The sequence below is a fragment of the Cebus imitator genome, unplaced genomic scaffold (genome assembly GCF_001604975.1).
Source record: "Cebus imitator isolate Cc_AM_T3 unplaced genomic scaffold, Cebus_imitator-1.0 Scaffold41, whole genome shotgun sequence".
NCBI lineage: Eukaryota > Metazoa > Chordata > Mammalia > Primates > Cebidae > Cebus > Cebus imitator.
The window spans coordinates 3,660,105-3,667,409 of record NW_016107356.1 but is presented as its reverse complement, the minus strand read 5'-3'; the positions used below and the strand labels follow the sequence as shown (position 1 = coordinate 3,667,409).

General features: G+C 49.2%; 1 protein-coding gene and 1 pseudogene across 1 annotated transcript in view; both read left to right on the top strand.

Moving 5' to 3' along the window:
* Positions 1 to 2,878: 2,878 nt before the first annotated feature.
* LOC108302517 lies at positions 2,879 to 3,540 on the top strand (annotated as a pseudogene).
* Positions 3,541 to 5,523: 1,983 nt separating this feature from the next.
* TMEM50B (transmembrane protein 50B) overlaps positions 5,524 to 7,305 on the top strand; it is a 37,679-nt gene continuing 35,897 nt past the window's right edge. Inside the window, exon 1 of the mRNA XM_017526151.2 lies at positions 5,524 to 5,659. The gene's annotated coding sequence lies outside the window, so the exon portion shown is untranslated. The remainder of the gene's footprint in view (positions 5,660 to 7,305) is intronic.

Here is a 7,305-nt window from a genome sequence, read left to right as displayed (position 1 = left end):
ACTATAGTCACCCTGTTGTTCTACCAAATACTAGGCCATTATACATTCTTTCTATTTTTTTGTACCTGAAATGGTTTGGCTCTGTGTCCCCATCTGATTCTCATCTCCACAGGAGATTGTAATCCTCACGTGTTGAGCGAGGTACCTGGTGGGAGGTGATTGGATCATGGGGGCGGTTTTCGCCATTCTGTTCTTGTGCTAGTGAGGGAGTTCTTACAAGACCTGATGGTTTTAAAAATGGCAGTTTCCCCTGCAGGCACTCTCTCTCCTGCCGTCTTGTGAAGAAGGTATCTGCTGCCCCTTTGTCTCCTACCGCGATTGTAAGTTTCCTAAGGCCTTCCTAGCCCTGTGCAACTGTGAGTCAATTAAACCTCTTTTGTTTATACATTACCAGTATCAGGTAATATCTTTATAGCAGTGTGAAAATGGACTAATATAGTACTCCAACATAAGAGTTTTGAGGAGACATAATCATTCAAACCATAACACCCACAATACTTCTGATCCTCCAGTTCCATGAGCCACAGAATCCTCCTCATTATTTAAGCCAGTTTGAGATGTTTTCTGCTACTTATAACTAACTGAAAGAGACTAACTGACAAATGTATCCACTGTCAGAGTGTAGATATGGAAAGAAGTGTTTCCTCTCCTGCTGGAGTCAAATTACTTTCCAGGCTTAGGTTTCTTGTTTCCCATCTAAAGATCACTCTTTTCTCCTAAATGACTGACATTGAATATCCATCCTTTCAGGAGAGAGTCCATTTCAGACCCACAGGAAGTATGACCTTAGTCTCAAGACACCTTTATCAAAATACAACAGTTCTAATAGCTGCCTAAGAGTTATTCAGATGAAGTTTTTTTGTTATACAACGAGGTAAACATATGGAGAAAGAGAGACAATGTTTTGGGAAGTACCTGTTTATGCAGCATGTTTTGGCCTTTCAGATAGTTCCCATGGTACACATTTGGCTTGTACACTCAAAAGATGGAAGTGAATACCACTCTATCAGAGTAAGTTCATGAAGCAGCCCTGAGAAAGAACAATCTAGAACCCATGGGGTGAAGCGTGAACAACAGCCTGGATTGTTCCTTCTCTCAATAGACTTATACCAACTGGACTGCATTTTCTCTTTCTAGTTTTAGGTGAAGTTGAAGTCGATCTTTCAGAACCTGTCCTGGCCCAAACCTGAAAATGGTCCTGAAGTCGCAATGCCTCCAGAATCTAGCCTCTCTGAAGTGCTTAGGTAACAGGAATTTAACAAAACATGTGCTTTAGTAGCTACATGCTGGAATACCAACTGAATCAGAAAATGTGTGGTTTTTTTAAAGGCTGATTTACAGTTCTACTAAAGACTTAAATCAGTACATTTGGAATTCTGACAGTGAAATGTTGACATCAGCAGCTTAATCCCAATATCTTTCAAATACCCTTTTTTTTTGAGACACAGTCTTGTTCTGTAGCCCAGGCTGGAGTGCAGTGGCATGATTTTGGCTCACTGCAACCTCTGCCTCTTGGATTCAAGTGATTTTCCTGCCTCAGCCTCCTGAGTAGTTGGGATTACAGGCACGTACCACCATGGCCAGCTAATTTTTTTTTTCTCTTTTTAGTAGAGACGGGGTTCCACCACCTTGGCCAGGCTGGTCTTGAACTCCTGACCTCATGTTATCCACCTGCCTCGGGCTCCCAAAATGCTGGGATTCCAGGTGTGAGCCACTGTGCTTTGCCAAATGTCCATATTTTGAAAGCACAACTAAATACATGTTTGACTGTTTGGGGAATAGAGGTTTATAGACTGAGAGAAGCAAATTGTGCTGTGGTTTGAATTTGTCCCCAGAATGTTCATGTGTTTGAAACTTTTTTTTTTTATTTAAGAGATGGGGTTTTACCATGTTGGCCAGGCTGGTCTCCAACTCCTGACCTCAAGTGATCCGGCTGCCTTGGCCTCCCAAAGTGCTAGGATTACAGACGTGAGCCACCTCGCCAGGGTTGTGTTTGAAACTTAATTACTATTGTAATAGTGTTGAGAGGTAGAACCTTTAAGAGGTGATTGGGTCATGAAGGCTCCATCCTCATGAATGAATTAATGCTATTATTGTGGGAGTGGGTTTGTTATTTTGGGATTGGGCTCTTGGTAAAGGGATACCTTCAGCCTGATTTTCTTTTCTGTCTTGTATGCTTGTTGGTCCCTGTCTGTCTTGTTTTCTACCATGGAATAACATAGCATGAAAGTCCTCACAAGATGCTAGCACCATGCCCTTAGAGTTCTCAGCCTACAGAAAGGTGAACCAAATAAAACACTATTGTTTATAAATTACCTTTTCTGTGTTATTCTGTTATAGCAGTAGAAAATGACTTCAGACAAGCTGCATTAGCATAAGTCTCCACTACTAAAAAAGCAACTTAAAGCATGTGTATCCCAAAGGTAGGTGAACAGTAAAGTCTTCCTTCATATATGGAGGTAATCATTTTCATACAGATATTTTTCTGAGGCCGGGCGCAGTGGCTCACGCCTGTAATCCCAGCACTTTGGGAGGCCGAGGTGGGTGGATCACGAGGTCAAGAGATCGAGACCATCCTGGTCAACATGGTGAAACCCTGTCTCTACTAAAAATACAAAAAATTAGCTGGGCATGGTGGCACGTGCCTGTAATCCCAGTTACTCAGGAGGCTGAGGCAGGAGAATTGCCTGAACCCAGGAGGCGGAGGTTGCGGTGAGCCGAGATCGAGCCATTGCACTCCAGCCTGGGTAACAAAAGCGAAACTCTGTCTCAAAAAAAAAAAAAAAAAAAAAAAAAAGATATTATTCTGTAACAAAGCTTTAAAAAAATCCTGGGAAACCTTAAAATATTAGTATGAGATGGCCTGTCTATGCCAGGGCAGCACATGGTCCATGCTGAGCTACAGAGACAATCGGGCTGTGCCCTCAGGATCACTGAGTGGGAGACAGCAGCACCAGTGGTGGCAGAGACCCCTGACATCAAGCCCTTTGGGAAGTGGAACACCAATGATGTGCAGATGAATAACATTTCCCTGCAAGATTACATTGCAGTGTAGAAGCATGCCAAGTACCTGGCTCACAATGCTGTGCAGTATGCCACTAAATGCTTCCGCAAAGCTCAGCGGCCCATACGTAGCACCTCATTAACTCCATGATGATGCATAGCCAAAGCAACGGCAAGAAGCTCGTGACTGTGTGCATTATCAAGCATGCCTTCGATTTCATCCACCTGCTCACAGGTGAGAACTCTCTGCAGGTCCTGGTGAACGCCATCATCAACGGTGGTCCCTGGGAGGGATCCACCGCATCGGGGGAGCAGGAACTGTGAGATGACAGGCTGTGGACGTGTCCCCACTGCACCGTGTGAATCAGGCCATCTGGCTGCTGCGCATAGGCACTTGTTGAGGCTGCCTTCTGGGACATGAAGACCACTGCTGAGTGCCTGGCAGAAGAGCTCATCAGTGCCACCAAGAGTTCCTCTGACTCCTATGGCATCAAGAAGAAGCACAAGCTGGAGTGTGTGGCCAAGTCTAACCACTGATTTTCCCAGCTGCTACCCTTTGGGACAGTCCGCCCCCCTAAAAAAAAGTGACGAGATTTGAAATCTAATTGTCCCCTAATATCTAGTCTTCCTTCCCTAGTTCTGAAACCCCATTTTCCAGACTTCTTTGCAATTTTGTATAGTCAAATAAGGTTTTTTTTGTTTACTTATTCAAAGCTATTGCAAATAAAAAATGACTAAGCTTTTACCAGCAGAATGAAAGCAAAAATGGTGCATGCCACCCCTACCCCTACCCCCTTCAAAAGTTTTGTTTTTGTTTTTGTTTTTGTTTTTTTTGAGATGGAGTTTCACTCTTGTTGCCCAGGCTGGAGTGCAATGGCAGGATCTCAGCTCATCACAACCTCCACCTCCCAGGTTCAAGTGATTTTCCTGCCTCAGCCTCCCGAGTAGCTAAGATTACAGGCATCCACCACCAAGCCCGGCTAATTTTGTATTTTTAGTAGAGACAGAGTTTCTCCATGTTCCTCAGGCTGATCTTGAACTCCTGACCTCAGGTGATCTGCCTGCCTCAGCCTCCTAAAGTGCTGGGATTACAGGTGTGAGCCACCTCACCTGGCCTAAAAATGTTCCTAAAGAGAGGAGTGTGCCCTCTGTATCTTCTGGTGGAATGCCAGCATTGTGACATATTTCAAAAGTAACTTATTCAGCACATATTTATTGAAAGTAACTTATTCAGCACACCTAGATCCTAGCACATGTAGAAGGGCTATAGGAGAACATTATCCAGGATGGATGGCATTTTTTGTGATAATTCCATGATACAAAACCTTTTACTTCATTATACCTCAGGGAAAATGCTTTTTAGATTTCCATTAATAATACCTCTACTTGGCTGGGCACGGTGGCTCATGCCTGTAATCCCAGCATTTTGGGAGGCGGAAGCGGGTGGATCACCTGAGGTTAGGAGATCGAGATCAGCCTGGTGAAATCTCGTCTCTACTAAAAATACAAAAATTAGCCAAGCATAGTGGTGTGCCCCTGTGAGCTCAGCTACTCGGAAGGCTGAGGTGGGAGGATCTATTGAGCCTGGGAGGTAGAGACTGCAGTGAGCCAAGATCACGCCACTGAACTCCAGCCTGGACAACAGAACAAGATCCTGTCTCCAAACAAACCAACCACCCAAAAAACAAACCTCGATTTCCCCTCAAACAACTAAATGGTTATAGACATTTCTGTAGGAAATCTAGACGGGGCTTCCAAAGGCTGTTAAAGTTATGCTGAAAATCCAAGAGGCTGAAAGGGATCTGACTATAAGAAAGACAAAAATCTGGGTGAATAGACGGGAGAGTGCCGAGGGAAATCAGAAGACTAGTTTTATTGTGCTGATAACCTCGGGTAACCAGCACTCGCTGGGTAGCCCTGGTTGACTAACTTCAGCTTTCTGGGTCTCCATTTCTGAATTGAGGGGATTAGAAAAAGGCATCTCTAAAGACCCTCCGTTCCCGAGAACCCTCCCGGAGCATCTTCCCTACTCTGGGCAGCTCGCAGACAAGGCCGATCGGTCATAGGCGAAGGGAGAGAGACGGGTCTCCGGCGCCGGGCTACGCGAGGGGGCTCGCGCCCGCCGGGTCTCCAGCTCCTTCCGTACGTGATCCACGGTACTGCACTTGAAGTCCGCGGGCAAAAACGCAGCAGTGGGAGCCCGGCGGCAGCCGCCCACCTGCGGGGGACAGGAGGGGCCCGTCCTACCCTGCTCCGAACCGTAGGTAGCTGGGTCTGGACCCCGGCTCCCGGAGGCCCGCAGAGGAGCGGTCCCCACCCCGCCCCTCGGAGCCCGCCCTGCCCCCGGCCGGCCACTTGCTGCACGCCGATTGGTCGCTGAGGAGCGCCCGGCGCCCCGCCGCGCCCAGCCAACGCCCTCTCCCCGCCCCCTCGTGCCCCGCCCCGCCCCCGGCTGGACACTTGCTGCGCTCCGATTGGTCGCTGGGGTGCGCACGGCTCCTGGCCCCGCCTCACCGGCGCCCTAGCCTAACGCCGGCGTCCAGCGGCCGGCTCCCGGGGCTGAGGTGGAGACGGAGGACGCCAGCCGGGTTGTGGCGTAGCCGTCTCCCTTCTGCGCGCGCGCCTGAAGTCGGCGTGGGCGTTTGAGGAAGGCTGGGTGAGTCCTGTCGGTGGATCTCCGGCGCCCGGCTACGCCAGGGGGCTCGCGCCCGCCGCCTACACGTAAGAAGGCGCAGTCGTCGGGCTCGATCCGGCCCGGCCTTCGGGGGCTGTGGCGCCGCCCAGCCGGGTTTTCCCTGCGCCGGCGCCTGCCTGCAGACTCTGGCCCTTGCCCGCGTCCCCTCGGGCCGACAGTGGTCGTGGCGCGGCCGCGACCCGGAAGCAGCCCGGGGAGGCCGCCCCGCCGCGCTGTTGCGCTGTCAGGTTGTGTTTCTGGGGAGGGCTGGAGAGGCTCCATCTCGTGCCTTTCACCTTCTCCGGCGGCGGGCACGGAAGTTACGGTTTTCGGGACACCCTGTTGCGGCCGCGACGCCCTCCCCGAGGCCGGAGCGAGGGGCCAGGGACAGCTCCAGCTCTTCTGCGCCCCTCCCGTTTGCCCCTAACTGTTGCTAGGAAGCTGCCCATGTTTTCTGCACTTTTCTGATTTCATCCTAACGAGAGGCGGGAGGGGAAAGGGAAGGGGAACCACATTCTTTTGAGAATTATACTCCTTGAGCTCCGTCCTTTTAAATAAGTAGGAGCAGAGCATTGTCACTGTAGCAGTGTTAGTCACTGGGAGGACCGTTTTGTTTTTTAGCCAGTAAGTTGGTTGAAGGTTCTTAAAACAGTTAAGTCAGAAGGTGCTGAAATTCCTAAGTAAATACTTGACCTTTCAAAACCAAAGCAGTAAGACAGCCTGGGCTTGGCTGCTTCCCGCTGCGCGTGCCTGGGTGGGGGTGTGGGGGGGCAGTGCGGAGGGGCCGGGTGGGGGGAGGCCTGGAACGGGACGGGGTGAGAAGTGGGATCGGCATCGTCGCGCTAGAAGACCTTTCTCTCTTCGGATGGTGCCACCTCCCCTCTCAGACTCTTCACCCTACCTGCACTGTACATGTCTTGACACTTCCAGAGGCTCTGAACTCTCATGCCGGTCACACTTCTTTTTCATCATCATTTTATCTTTGAAACCTGCATACATTTCAAACGTAGATAGAGCGAACCTTACAGTTTTTTTAACTGAGGATAGTGGTGCCAGACCTTGCTCTTGAAATGAAAACCAAAAGTTATCTTGAATATTGATCGCGCTGGAGAATCAGGTTTAATTAGAGTGAGGTGAGGACTGCTGATGTCACCAGAAGAGCAGGTTTAGAGTGAGGTGAGGACGTATATTTCTTCTTCCAGAGACACAGCCTCCCCACTCACCACCCCAATCCCTCCTCTGTCAACTAGGATTACAGCAGCCTTACGCTGGCTAGTCTTTTCTGAATTCTGAATTCAATTCTGGGGGCCAAGGTAAAGAATTTATATTATTATTATTATTATTATTTTTCCAGACAGGGTCTCACTCTGCCGACCAGGCTGCAGTACAGTGGCCCGATCTCGGCTTACTGCAGCCTCCGCCTTCAGGGTTAAAGGGATTTTACAGCCTCAGCCTCCATGCCTGGCTAATTTTTATGTTTTTGTAGAGAGGGGGTTTTGCTATGTTGGCCAGGCTGGTCTTGAACTCCTGACCTCAAGTGATACGCCCGCCTCGGCCTCCCAAAGTGCTGGGATTACAGGCCTGAGCCACTGTACCCAGCACATTTCCCCCTCTTTTTTTTTTTTTTT